Source organism: Spermophilus citellus (genome assembly GCF_964194105.1).
Source record: "Spermophilus citellus genome assembly, chromosome: 12".
NCBI lineage: Eukaryota > Metazoa > Chordata > Mammalia > Rodentia > Sciuridae > Spermophilus > Spermophilus citellus.
The window spans coordinates 63,419,145-63,434,002 of NC_138198.1; positions in this window are offsets into that span (position 1 = coordinate 63,419,145).

The window sequence follows — 14,858 nt, forward strand, 5'->3', positions numbered from 1 at the left end:
GCAGAAGTGCTGAATTCTCTCTTTGCAGGTAAACTGTGGCCACTGGGGTCTAAGTGTCTCCCTGTGTGGTCTGTGAAGCCATTTGGTCATCCTCCACTTTTTGTGGTGTTTCTTGCTGCTGCACTGGGAGTTTGGAATTTGCTTCAGGAAATACAAGGAGTTCAACTGGGACACAGTGCTGGAGGGAGTTCTGTCACGTGTGGTGGGTCAAGGTCCTAGGAGAATGCACCAGCCAGGCTTCTATCCCACAGAGCTTGCCCCCTTGACCATAGCAACCTGATTCTGAACATTGCCCTGAAACCTCTCCATATAACAAGATGCCTTTACATAGAAGGGTCTGCTCACTGCACCATGTCAGTCACAAGCCATTTGGAAGCCAATGGCAGATCCACATGGCCCCACCACAGATGTTTTATCACACACCTGCACACCACTGCTCTAGGCCCACTACTCAGCGGGCCCCAACTTACTGGCATCTCTGTTTTACACCATTTTCATGAAACCCAGTCAATCAAGGCACTGTCTGGTACACTCATGATCAGCAACAGGACATCCAAAGGTTCTCCAGTGCCACCTGGTCATGGGAATTTCAAAAATGTCATGGTATTTATCTAGCTAGCCATTTTTAAAGGATGAAGTTGGAGGCACTGTGTGTTTCCATTCCTTCAGGAACCATTAAATGGTGAGGAAGCTCATTTCGACGAAAGCTCTGGAGAACCCTCACAAACAAGTCTTCCCAAAGAGTGGCCAAAAGGTCACAGGAAGCCAGGCCCATTGAGGTCTACAATGTGAGGTCCACGTGTGTTTGGACTCTCCACGATGGCTGCCAGGTCTTTAAGAATAAACTCATGTGATATCCGGGCTGAGATTCCCAGTGCTCTGTGGAAAGCCAGCCTGGGCCTAGATCTCAGTTTCCAAGGGCGACTCTCATGCGTGGCCTCCTAACATCCCGACACAATTCACGGCAATACTTCTCTGAGGTCAGTTCCAGAACTCAGTCTCCAAGGGGAATCACACCAGAGTTCAAGCCCAGGTGGACCCAGTCATCTCTTCCCACTGCCACACCACAATTCAAACCAAAACACTGCCACATGGCCCTCATCTTCTTCCATATAGACACTCATCATAACCTCTGGCTGGAGGTTTCCATGAGGGGCACAGCCCAAGACAGTGTCCACAATATGCTCCCTTGCCTCTCATTTGCCTAATGTCAGGGTGGACTGGACACCCTTCCTGTGGACCTGGAGTGATCAAATAGGCCTGCCTTTAATACTGCTCTACTTCTCCAATTGGAGGCCTACTGACTGCCGGGTATAGATTCTTTGTGTGAACTGGAGTCATGAGAAAACCCAAGCACCTATGGGCTAGCCTCTGCATGGCTTTGAAGGACTCATTTGACACAAAGGATCCCTATTCTCACTTGATGGAGGTCAGGAATCTTACAGAGGAAGGCGAGAGACCTCATCCAGGATGACTGCTTTTGTGCCAATTTGGCTTTGGATGCACACATGGGATCTTTCTTTGGATCCACCAGGTGCTGACAATCTAAGCCACAGCCTCACACAGGGCCAAGAGGCTGATTCAGACACATCCCTTTGCAAAGCAATTAAGCAAAGAGCCACAGGTGATGCCCATTCATTTCCATTTGAAAACTGTTTTCTTCAGGCTTCACAAAGGGGTGCCCTGAGGCAAAGGCCTTCCTGACATTCAGGGCCACAGAAGGATAGGTAAGCCCAAGGCCCAAAGCAGGCTTTCTCCAGGGAGACTTTACTGGTCACACTGATATCTGAGTTTTCTGAGATGCTCACCATTCCTTTCAACTATCCAGTACATGGCCATGTCACCGAGCTTGGAGGTGGTACATATCTTGGACACAAAACCATGAGCCTATTCTGGAGAGTGGCCAGAATTCAGGAAGAAAACAGGAACTTAGGAAGATAGTAGGTGTTGCCCATCCATAAGGCAAGCCGCAGTCCATTCATAAATTGGGCAGGATGAATGCTGGGAAGCTTTCTACTAGACAGGACACATCCATTGATGCATTCTCTTTTCTAATGTCTACAACCAGGGACACAGTGGGATACACAAACATAGAAACACTCGCCTTGTCAAAAGCCTTACTAGAAACAGTCCACTCCAAACCAAACAAACCGCCTTTCCTACCTATTCTCAGAACATGAGACAAAACCACAAACTCACACCCACACCCACAAAGGCACCTCCTTCCAAGTTGGTCTGTGACTACCCGGAGTGTCGTCTGACTGGTGGGCCATACTATGTTCCCCCGAAAGGGCCTGTCCTGTCTCACATCTGGCCTCCTTGGCCAACTTTGTGAAGTTGTCAGGAGCCAGCGGTGAGCCACTACCTGCTTTCTCAGGAAAGGCCCCTCTGCAGAGCTTTCCTGGCATTTGGCAATCCTCACCTCAGCGGGTACCAAGAAAGACTGACTCTGTCCTTGGTAAATCCAAACAAGTGAGCCCACTGGGACTGGGACTGGGACTGGCTCTGGGTGCCTGGCTTCCTGGATCCCAAGTTCAGAGAGTTCCATCACCAAGGAAGTGAGGTGAGGTCACTTCCTTCAGGAACTGAATGAGGTCACTGCCTTGGCAACCACTGTGTCCTAACAGTTGCTTCCAAGGCTCCCATGAGATGGAGGCTGCCCCTCCTTCCTGTGACACTTTCACAAGTTAGAATGGAATATCAACCACAGGCACCAAGGAACAGCTCTCCACACAGGCCTGCTTTGGTCCATCTTGTCTACATTAAGAAGAGAGAGGCTCATTCAGACACATCCCTTCATCCCGACCAGGTGGTTTGCCATGGAAGATGACTTCTGCTCTCTCAGGTCCTTCATAGCTGCCTACATCTTCTCCAGGGATCATTTCTGCATGGACCTTTGAGGTTCTCAGCAGGTGGAAGATCCCCCACATTCCTGTATTGTAAGACCCACTCTGTCCCTGCTCTTCTGTAAAGTTAGATTGAGGGAACAGTGTATGCTTAGGGTTAAGAACCTGTTTGATGTGGCTTAGGAATCACTCTGCTGGATGAAGAATGGTATTGGGAACCTGCGATATTTATAATAATATATAGGTGAAATATATGTATGAAAACAGAAATCCAAGTAAGATTTGAAGGCCAGAAGGGCATTGGGCCCTTGATTGGGATACTTAGCTTTGAATGACTTTCTGCACAGATGTCTCAGATAAATCGATACACAATGGCATAGGACCTTGTACCTTGGATGATTGAATGTAGAAGAGAACATCCAGTCAAAAAGGGATAGTAGGTAGGATTAGGAAGATAGTTGGTAAGTTTTGGAAGAAGAGTGAGTATGCAATTTGGACCAAAAGTTCTTTAGCAATAGGGTGTCGGTTAGAGAGTGAATGTAAACGTCAGCACATGTGAAGAGTCAGTCACAATGATGAACTGGGGAACATATGTAGGAAAGCAGATATCAATAGAGACATTAGGAAATCAGGCAAAGTATAAAGTGAGTGAGTGGATTAGACATTTTCAACAGGGTTGAGGTTGAATATATCATCTTAGGAAGAAACAAATGTGTAGTCACCAATAGCATTGACATTTGAGAGCATTAGGCAACCTGGACAAGGATGTTTTTAGTAATCCATGCTCACTTTCCAATGAGGCTTTGGTGCAATCATAAGTGTGACCTTTGCATTTTGTGTCCAGAATATCACTGTGATAAAATGTATATGTAGATCAGGTGACATGAGTGTTTCTTCCACCATTTCTGGGAGTAATATGTTGAAGACATATAAATTAGCCTTTGGGGGTACAAATAGGTGTACCCTGGGTCTATGAATATAGAGATAATGTATGAATAGACCATACTGTGAATAAATAGTATAACAGGTTCCAATTTAAATAATGGATTGCATTGATATCTGAAAATATATAGGAAATCTAATATTGATACACAACCATTCATTCTAACCAGTTATACATCTAATGGTGATATTGGGGTTATGGTTTACCATGAAGGGGGTGTGAGTTTTGCTTCACAAGGGATTATGGAAATGGAAAAGAATGTGTTTGGAAAGAAGTCTCATGAAAAGACCAGTCAAGAAACGTGGAGGTATACATGTGTTCTGAAGCAGGAAGTGATTGAAAGGGAAATAAATGCCTAGAAATTTGTGAACTTGAGGATGAAATACATATCCTATGATGTGCATCAACTGAAGAAATAGTAATGTACCAGTGTTGAATAAAAATGAACGTCAAAATACACATCATGTCCCATAGGAATCTACTTGCATTCATGTTAAACTGGGTCAGTTACTGTAGAAATATTAGGATTTCAGCACTAGGAAACAAATATGTATTTCAGGTGGATGACTATTTCTGAGAATAATCTTGTGAAAAGTTGATTATAAATCCACATATATGAACATGAATGAATTTAGGGAGTATATAATATGACACATACATTTCATATTTTGAAAAATCTGGAGAGTGTGTGTATGTGTGTGTGTGTGTGTATATATATATACACAAAAAAAACAACACACACACACAAACCCAGACATTAAAGAGTAGAAATATATATGCCAATCGAAATTCATCATGAAATATTTATCATCCACAGATCCAAAAATATTTATTTTACTGAACATGTATTTATGTATCATGTTGTTCAAGTGGGAAGCTCACCTGGAGGTTGAATTCTCAGTTCCAACAGCGTTTAGGAGGAGTGATCTCTTCTCACAACTTGTATCTGCCAAGTCAGCCACCTCACAAGAATGGACGTGGGATAGGAGGTAGGATTCTATATGTGCATGTAAAAATGCATGTTGCTGAATAGGCTACAGAGAAAGGGAGACAGGAATTCACATATTTGTTAACATTCAAAACACATGGAGAACTATTTCTATTAAATTGGACTAGATTTATAACACCTACCCTTTATAATGCCAAAGGCCAGTCCAACTATACACCAGGCCTCCTCTGAACTGCCTGTATTTCTATTCTGTTTGAGTTATTTTTCTCCATCATATTAGTATTCGTAGTCACAATCTAGTAGGGTATGGGTTAGTGTCAGGGATTCAGTATTTCGAACGGAAAATAGGAAAATGAATCCAATGTGTAGGCCAATATGTGCTACAAAAAAATCTTCCCACTCTCATCCAGAACATTGCCTTGACATTACCTTCGCAATAAGTAAGACACAATTTGAGGAGAAGAGTTAGAAATGCTGTGAATACATATGTGGAATGGAAAATGCTCAGGAGTTCACAACCTTGGAGGTGGTAGACTAGTTTCCATGAGTAAGGGACAGGGTAAACACTCCACAAACGTGGAGCTCTGCTGGCCTAAAGACTTCGTGAGAAACTGCTTCTGAGGTTGGGCACTTGAAATATATGTTGTTGTCAGGAGCTTTAGCTTCCTTTGTAGTGAGACCATCAAACCAGGTCTGCATCTATGTGACCTGGAGGACATGGTTTCTGATTTTCCAATGAACATGAGGCAGAAGTGCTGAATTCTCTCTTTGCAGGTAAACTGTGGCCACTGGGGTCTAAGTGTCTCCGTGTGTGGACTGTGAAGCCATTTGGTCATCCTCCACTTTTCGTGGTGTTTCTTGCTGCTGCACTGGGAGTTCGGAATTTGCTTCAGGAAATACAAGGAGTTCAACTGGGACACAGTGCTGGAGGGAGTTCTGTCACGTGTGGTGGGTCAAGGTCCTAGGAGAATGCACCAGCCAGGCTTCTATCCCACAGAGCTTGCCCCCTTGACCATAGCAACCTGATTCTGAACATTGCCCTGAAACCTCTCCATATAACAAGATGCCTTTACATAGAAGGGTCTGCTCACTGCACCATGTCAGTCACAAGCCATTTGGAAGCCAATGGCAGATCCACATGGCCCCACCACAGATGTTTTATCACACACCTGCACACCACTGCTCTAGGCCCACTACTCAGCGGGCCCCAACTTACTGGCATCTCTGTTTTACACCATTTTCATGAAACCCAGTCAATCAAGGCACTGTCTGGTACACTCATGATCAGCAACAGGACATCCAAAGGTTCTCCAGTGCCACCTGGTCATGGGAATTTCAAAAACGTCATGGTATTTATCTAGCTAGCCATTTTTAAAGGATGAAGTTGGAGGCACTGTGGGTTTCCATTCCTTCGGGAACCATCAAATGGTGAGGAAGCTCATTTCAACGAAAGCTCTGGGGAACTCTCACAAACAAGGCTTCCCAAAGAGTGGCCAAAAGGTCACAGGAAGCCAGGCCCATTGAGGTCTACAATGTGAGGTCTACGTGTGTTTGGACTCTCCACGATGGCTGCCAGGTCTTTAAGAATAAAATCATGTGATATCCGGGCTGAGATTCCCAGTGCTCTGTGGAAAGCCAGCCTGGGCCTAGATCTCAGTTTCCAAGGGCGACTCTCATGCGTGGCCTCCTAACATCCCGAAACTATTCACGGCAATACTTCTCTGAGGTCAGTTCCAGAACTCAGTCTCCAAGGGGAATCACACCAGAGTTCAAGCCCAGGTGGACCCAGTCATCTCTTCCCACTGCCACACCACAATTCAAACCAAAACACTGCCACATGGCCCTCATCTTCTTCCATATAGACACTCATCATAACCTCTGGCTGGAGGTTTCCATGAGGGGCACAGCCCAAGACAGTGTCCACAATAAGCTCCCTTGCCTCTCATTTGCCTAATGTAGGGTGGACTGGACACCCTTCCTGTGGACCTGGAGTGATCAAATAGGCCTGCCTTTAATACTGCTCTACTTCTCCAATTGGAGGCCTACTGACTGCCGGGTATAGATTCTTTGTGTGAACTGGAGTCATGAGAAAACCCAAGCACCTATGGGCTAGCCTCTGCATGGCTTCGAAGGACTCATTTGACACAAAGGATCCCTATTCTCACTTGATGGAGGTCAGGAACCTTACAGAGGAAGGCGAGAGACCTCATCCAGGATGACTGCTTTTGTGCCAATTTGGCTTTGGATGCACACATGGGATCTTTCTTTGGATCCACCAGGTGCTGACAATCTAAGCCACAGCCTCACACTGGGCCAAGAGGCTGATTCAGACACATCCCTTTGCAAAGCAATTAAGCAAAGAGCCACAGGTGATGCCCATTCATTTCCATTTGAAAACTGTTTTCTTCAGGCTTCACAAAGGGGTGCCCTGAGGCAAAGGCCTTCCTGACATTCAGGGCCACAGAAGGATAGGTAAGCCCAAGGCCCAAAGCAGGCTTTCTCCAGGGAGACTTTACTGGTCACACTGATATCTGAGTTTTCTGAGATGCTCACCATTCCTTTCAACTATCCAGTACATGGCCATGTCACCGAGCTTGGAGGTGGTACATATCTTGGACACAAAACCATGAGCCTATTCTGGAGAGTGGCCAGAATTCAGGAAGAAAACAGGAACTTAGGAAGATAGTAGGTGTTGCCCATCCATAAGGCAAGCCGCAGTCCATTCATAAATTGGGCAGGATGAATGCTGGGAAGCTTTCTACTAGACAGGACACATCCATTGATGCATTCTCTTTTCTAATGTCTACAACCAGGGACACAGTGGGATACACAAACATAGAAACACTCGCCTTGTCAAAAGCCTTACTAGAAACAGTCCACTCCAAACCAAACAAACCGCCTTTCCTACCTATTCTCAGAACATGAGACAAAACCACAAACTCACACCCACACCCACAAAGGCACCTCCTTCCAAGTTGGTCTGTGACTACCCGGAGTGTCGTCTGACTGGTGGGCCATACTATGTTCCCCCGAAAGGGCCTGTCCTGTCTCACATCTGGCCTCCTTGGCCAACTCTGTGAAGTTGTCAGGAGCCAGCGGTGAGCCACTACCTGCTTTCTCAGGAAAGGCCCCTCTGCAGAGCTATCCTGGCATTTGGCAATCCTCACCTCAGTGGGTACCAAGAAAGACTGACTCTGTCCTTGGTAAATCCAAACAAGTGAGCCCACTGGGACTGGGACTGGGACTGGCTCTGGGTGCCTGGCTTCCTGGATCCCAAGTTCAGAGAGTTCCATCACCAAGGAAGTGAGGTGAGGTCACTTCCTTCAGGAACTGAATGAGGTCACTGCCTTGGCAACCACTGTGTCCTAACAGTTGCTTCCAAGGCTCCCATGAGATGGAGGCTTCCCCTCCTTCCTGTGACACTTTCACAAGTTAGAATGGAATATCAACCATAGGCACCAAGGAACAGCTCTCCACACAGGCCTGCTTTGGTCCATCTTGTCTACATTAAGAAGAGAGAGGCTCATTCAGACACATCCCTTCATCCCGACCAGGTGGTTTGCCATGGAAGATGACTTCTGCTCTCTCAGGTCCTTCATAGCTGCCTACATCTTCTCCAGGGATCATTTCTGCATGGACCTTTGAGGTTCTCAGCAGGTGGAAGATCCCCCACATTCCTGTATTGTAAGACCCATTCTGTCCCTGCTCTTCTGTAAAGTTAGATTGAGGGAACAGTGTATGGTTAGGGTTAAGAACCTGTTTGATGTGGCTTAGGAATCACTCTGCTGGATGAAGAATGGTATTGGGAACCTGCGATATTTATAATAATATATAGGTGAAATATATGTATGAAAACAGAAATCCAAGTAAGATTTGAAGGCCAGAAGGGCATTGGGCCCTTGATTGGGATACTTAGCTTTGAATGACTTTCTGCACAGATGTCTCAGATAAATCGATACACAATGGCATAGGACCTTGTACCTTGGATGATTGAATGTAGAAGAGAACATCCAGTCAAAAAGGGATAGTAGGTAGGATTAGGAAGATAGTTGGTAAGTTTTGGAAGAAGAGTGAGTATGCAATTTGGACCAAAAGTTCTTTAGCAATAGGGTGTCGGTTAGAGAGTGAATGTAAACGTCAGCACATGTGAAGAGTCAGTCACAATGATGAACTGGGGAACATATGTAGGAAAGCAGATATCAATAGAGACATTAGGAAATCAGGCAAAGTATAAAGTGAGTGAGTGGATTAGACATTTTCAACAGGGTTGAGGTTGAATATATCATCTTAGGAAGAAACAAATGTGTAGTCACCAATAGCATTGACATTTGAGAGCATTAGGCAACCTGGACAAGGATGTTTTTAGTAATCCATGCTCACTTTCCAATGAGGCTTTGGTGCAATCATAAGTGTGACCTTTGCATTTTGTGTCCAGAATATCACTGTGATAAAATGTATATGTAGATCAGGTGACATGAGTGTTTCTTCCACCATTTCTGGGAGTAATATGTTGAAGACATATAAATTAGCCTTTGGGGGTACAAATAGGTGTACCCTGGGTCTATGAATATAGAGATAATGCATGAATAGACCATACTGTGAATAAATAGTATAACAGGTTCCAATTTAAATAATGGATTGCATTGATATCTGAAAATATATAGGAAATCTAATATTGATACACAACCATTCATTCTAACCAGTTATACATCTAATGGTGATATTGGGGTTATGGTTTACCATGAAGGGGGTGTGAGTTTTGCTTCACAAGGGATTATGGAAATGGAAAAGAATGTGTTTGGAAAGAAGTCTCATGAAAAGACCAGTCAAGAAACGTGGAGGTATACATGTGTTCTGAAGCAGGAAGTGATTGAAAGGGAAATAAATGCCTAGAAATTTGTGAACTTGAGGATGAAATACATATCCTATGATGTGCATCAACTGAAGAAATAGTAATGTACCAGTGTTGAATAAAAATGAACGTCAAAATACACATCATGTCCCATAGGAATCTACTTGCATTCATGTTAAACTGGGTCAGTTACTGTAGAAATATTAGGATTTCAGCACTAGGAAACAAATATGTATTTCAGGTGGATGACTATTTCTGAGAATAATCTTGTGAAAAGTTGATTATAAATCCACCTATATGAACATGAATGAATTTAGGGAGTATATAATATGACACATACATTTCATATTTTGAAAAATCTGGAGAGTGTGTGTATGTGTGTGTGTGTGTGTATATATATATACACAAAAAAAAACAACACACACACACAAACCCAGACATTAAAGAGTAGAAATATATATGCCAATCGAAATTCATCATGAAATATTTATCATCCACAGATCCAAAAATATTTATTTTACTGAACATGTATTTATGTATCATGTTGTTCAAGTGGGAAGCTCACCTGGAGGTTGAATTCTCAGTTCCAACAGCGTTTAGGAGGAGTGATCTCTTCTCACAACTTGTATCTGCCAAGTCAGCCACCTCACAAGAATGGACGTGGGATAGGAGGTAGGATTCTATATGTGCATGTAAAAATGCATGTTGCTGAATAGGCTACAGAGAAAGGGAGACAGGAATTCACATATTTGTTAACATTCAAAACACATGGAGAACTATTTCTATTAAATTGGACTAGATTTATAACACCTACCCTTTATAATGCCAAAGGCCAGTCCAACTATACACCAGGCCTCCTCTGAACTGCCTGTATTTCTATTCTGTTTGAGTTATTTTTCTCCATCATATTAGTATTCGTAGTCACAATCTAGTAGGGTATGGGTTAGTGTCAGGGATTCAGTATTTCGAACGGAAAATAGGAAAATGAATCCAATGTGTAGGCCAATATGTGCTACAAAAAAATCTTCCCACTCTCATCCAGAACATTGCCTTGACATTACCTTCGCAATAAGTAAGACACAATTTGAGGAGAAGAGTTAGAAATGCTGTGAATACATATGTGGAATGGAAAATGCTCAGGAGTTCACAACCTTGGAGGTGGTAGACTAGTTTCCATGAGTAAGGGACAGGGTAAACACTCCACAAACGTGGAGCTCTGCTGGCCTAAAGACTTCGTGAGAAACTGCTTCTGAGGTTGGGCACTTGAAATATATGTTGTTGTCAGGAGCTTTAGCTTCCTTTGTAGTGAGACCATCAAACCAGGTCTGCATCTATGTGACCTGGAGGACATGGTTTCTGATTTTCCAATGAACATGAGGCAGAAGTGCTGAATTCTCTCTTTGCAGGTAAACTGTGGCCACTGGGGTCTAAGTGTCTCCGTGTGTGGACTGTGAAGCCATTTGGTCATCCTCCACTTTTCGTGGTGTTTCTTGCTGCTGCACTGGGAGTTCGGAATTTGCTTCAGGAAATACAAGGAGTTCAACTGGGACACAGTGCTGGAGGGAGTTCTGTCACGTGTGGTGGGTCAAGGTCCTAGGAGAATGCACCAGCCAGGCTTCTATCCCACAGAGCTTGCCCCCTTGACCATAGCAACCTGATTCTGAACATTGCCCTGAAACCTCTCCATATAACAAGATGCCTTTACATAGAAGGGTCTGCTCACTGCACCATGTCAGTCACAAGCCATTTGGAAGCCAATGGCAGATCCACATGGCCCCACCACAGATGTTTTATCACACACCTGCACACCACTGCTCTAGGCCCACTACTCAGCGGGCCCCAACTTACTGGCATCTCTGTTTTACACCATTTTCATGAAACCCAGTCAATCAAGGCACTGTCTGGTACACTCATGATCAGCAACAGGACATCCAAAGGTTCTCCAGTGCCACCTGGTCATGGGAATTTCAAAAACGTCATGGTATTTATCTAGCTAGCCATTTTTAAAGGATGAAGTTGGAGGCACTGTGGGTTTCCATTCCTTCGGGAACCATCAAATGGTGAGGAAGCTCATTTCAACGAAAGCTCTGGGGAACTCTCACAAACAAGGCTTCCCAAAGAGTGGCCAAAAGGTCACAGGAAGCCAGGCCCATTGAGGTCTACAATGTGAGGTCTACGTGTGTTTGGACTCTCCACGATGGCTGCCAGGTCTTTAAGAATAAAATCATGTGATATCCGGGCTGAGATTCCCAGTGCTCTGTGGAAAGCCAGCCTGGGCCTAGATCTCAGTTTCCAAGGGCGACTCTCATGCGTGGCCTCCTAACATCCCGAAACTATTCACGGCAATACTTCTCTGAGGTCAGTTCCAGAACTCAGTCTCCAAGGGGAATCACACCAGAGTTCAAGCCCAGGTGGACCCAGTCATCTCTTCCCACTGCCACACCACAATTCAAACCAAAACACTGCCACATGGCCCTCATCTTCTTCCATATAGACACTCATCATAACCTCTGGCTGGAGGTTTCCATGAGGGGCACAGCCCAAGACAGTGTCCACAATAAGCTCCCTTGCCTCTCATTTGCCTAATGTAGGGTGGACTGGACACCCTTCCTGTGGACCTGGAGTGATCAAATAGGCCTGCCTTTAATACTGCTCTACTTCTCCAATTGGAGGCCTACTGACTGCCGGGTATAGATTCTTTGTGTGAACTGGAGTCATGAGAAAACCCAAGCACCTATGGGCTAGCCTCTGCATGGCTTCGAAGGACTCATTTGACACAAAGGATCCCTATTCTCACTTGATGGAGGTCAGGAACCTTACAGAGGAAGGCGAGAGACCTCATCCAGGATGACTGCTTTTGTGCCAATTTGGCTTTGGATGCACACATGGGATCTTTCTTTGGATCCACCAGGTGCTGACAAAATAAGCCACAGCCTCACACTGGGCCAAGAGGCTGATTCAGACACATCCCTTTGCAAAGCAATTAAGCAAAGAGCCACAGGTGATGCCCATTCATTTCCATTTGAAAACTGTTTTCTTCAGGCTTCACAAAGGGGTGCCCTGAGGCAAAGGCCTTCCTGACATTCAGGGCCACAGAAGGATAGGTAAGCCCAAGGCCCAAAGCAGGCTTTCTCCAGGGAGACTTTACTGGTCACACTGATATCTGAGTTTTCTGAGATGCTCACCATTCCTTTCAACTATCCAGTACATGGCCATGTCACCGAGCTTGGAGGTGGTACATATCTTGGACACAAAACCATGAGCCTATTCTGGAGAGTGGCCAGAATTCAGGAAGAAAACAGGAACTTAGGAAGATAGTAGGTGTTGCCCATCCATAAGGCAAGCCGCAGTCCATTCATAAATTGGGCAGGATGAATGCTGGGAAGCTTTCTACTAGACAGGACACATCCATTGATGCATTCTCTTTTCTAATGTCTACAACCAGGGACACAGTGGGATACACAAACATAGAAACACTCGCCTTGTCAAAAGCCTTACTAGAAACAGTCCACTCCAAACCAAACAAACCGCCTTTCCTACCTATTCTCAGAACATGAGACAAAACCACAAACTCACACCCACACCCACAAAGGCACCTCCTTCCAAGTTGGTCTGTGACTACCCGGAGTGTCGTCTGACTGGTGGGCCATACTATGTTCCCCCGAAAGGGCCTGTCCTGTCTCACATCTGGCCTCCTTGGCCAACTCTGTGAAGTTGTCAGGAGCCAGCGGTGAGCCACTACCTGCTTTCTCAGGAAAGGCCCCTCTGCAGAGCTATCCTGGCATTTGGCAATCCTCACCTCAGTGGGTACCAAGAAAGACTGACTCTGTCCTTGGTAAATCCAAACAAGTGAGCCCACTGGGACTGGGACTGGGACTGGCTCTGGGTGCCTGGCTTCCTGGATCCCAAGTTCAGAGAGTTCCATCACCAAGGAAGTGAGGTGAGGTCACTTCCTTCAGGAACTGAATGAGGTCACTGCCTTGGCAACCACTGTGTCCTAACAGTTGCTTCCAAGGCTCCCATGAGATGGAGGCTGCCCCTCCTTCCTGTGACACTTTCACAAGTTAGAATGGAATATCAACCACAGGCACCAAGGAACAGCTCTCCACACAGGCCTGCTTTGGTCCATCTTGTCTACATTAAGAAGAGAGAGGCTCATTCAGACACATCCCTTCATCCCGACCAGGTGGTTTGCCATGGAAGATGACTTCTGCTCTCTCAGGTCCTTCATAGCTGCCTACATCTTCTCCAGGGATCATTTCTGCATGGACCTTTGAGGTTCTCAGCAGGTGGAAGATCCCCCACATTCCTGTATTGTAAGACCCACTCTGTCCCTGCTCTTCTGTAAAGTTAGATTGAGGGAACAGTGTATGGTTAGGGTTAAGAACCTGTTTGATGTGGCTTAGGAATCACTCTGCTGGATGAAGAATGGTATTGGGAACCTGCGATATTTATAATAATATATAGGTGAAATATATGTATGAAAACAGAAATCCAAGTAAGATTTGAAGGCCAGAAGGGCATTGGGCCCTTGATTGGGATACTTAGCTTTGAATGACTTTCTGCACAGATGTCTCAGATAAATCGATACACAATGGCATAGGACCTTGTACCTTGGATGATTGAATGTAGAAGAGAACATCCAGTCAAAAAGGGATAGTAGGTAGGATTAGGAAGATAGTTGGTAAGTTTTGGAAGAAGAGTGAGTATGCAATTTGGACCAAAAGTTCTTTAGCAATAGGGTGTCGGTTAGAGAGTGAATGTAAACGTCAGCACATGTGAAGAGTCAGTCACAATGATGAACTGGGGAACATATGTAGGAAAGCAGATATCAATAGAGACATTAGGAAATCAGGCAAAGTATAAAGTGAGTGAGTGGATTAGACATTTTCAACAGGGTTGAGGTTGAATATATCATCTTAGGAAGAAACAAATGTGTAGTCACCAATAGCATTGACATTTGAGAGCATTAGGCAACCTGGACAAGGATGTTTTTAGTAATCCATGCTCACTTTCCAATGAGGCTTTGGTGCAATCATAAGTGTGACCTTTGCATTTTGTGTCCAGAATATCACTGTGATAAAATGTATATGTAGATCAGGTGACATGAGTGTTTCTTCCACCATTTCTGGGAGTAATATGTTGAAGACATATAAATTAGCCTTTGGGGGTACAAATAGGTGTACCCTGGGTCTATGAATATAGAGATAATGCATGAATAGACCATACTGTGAATAAATAGTATAACAGGTTCCAATTTAAATAATG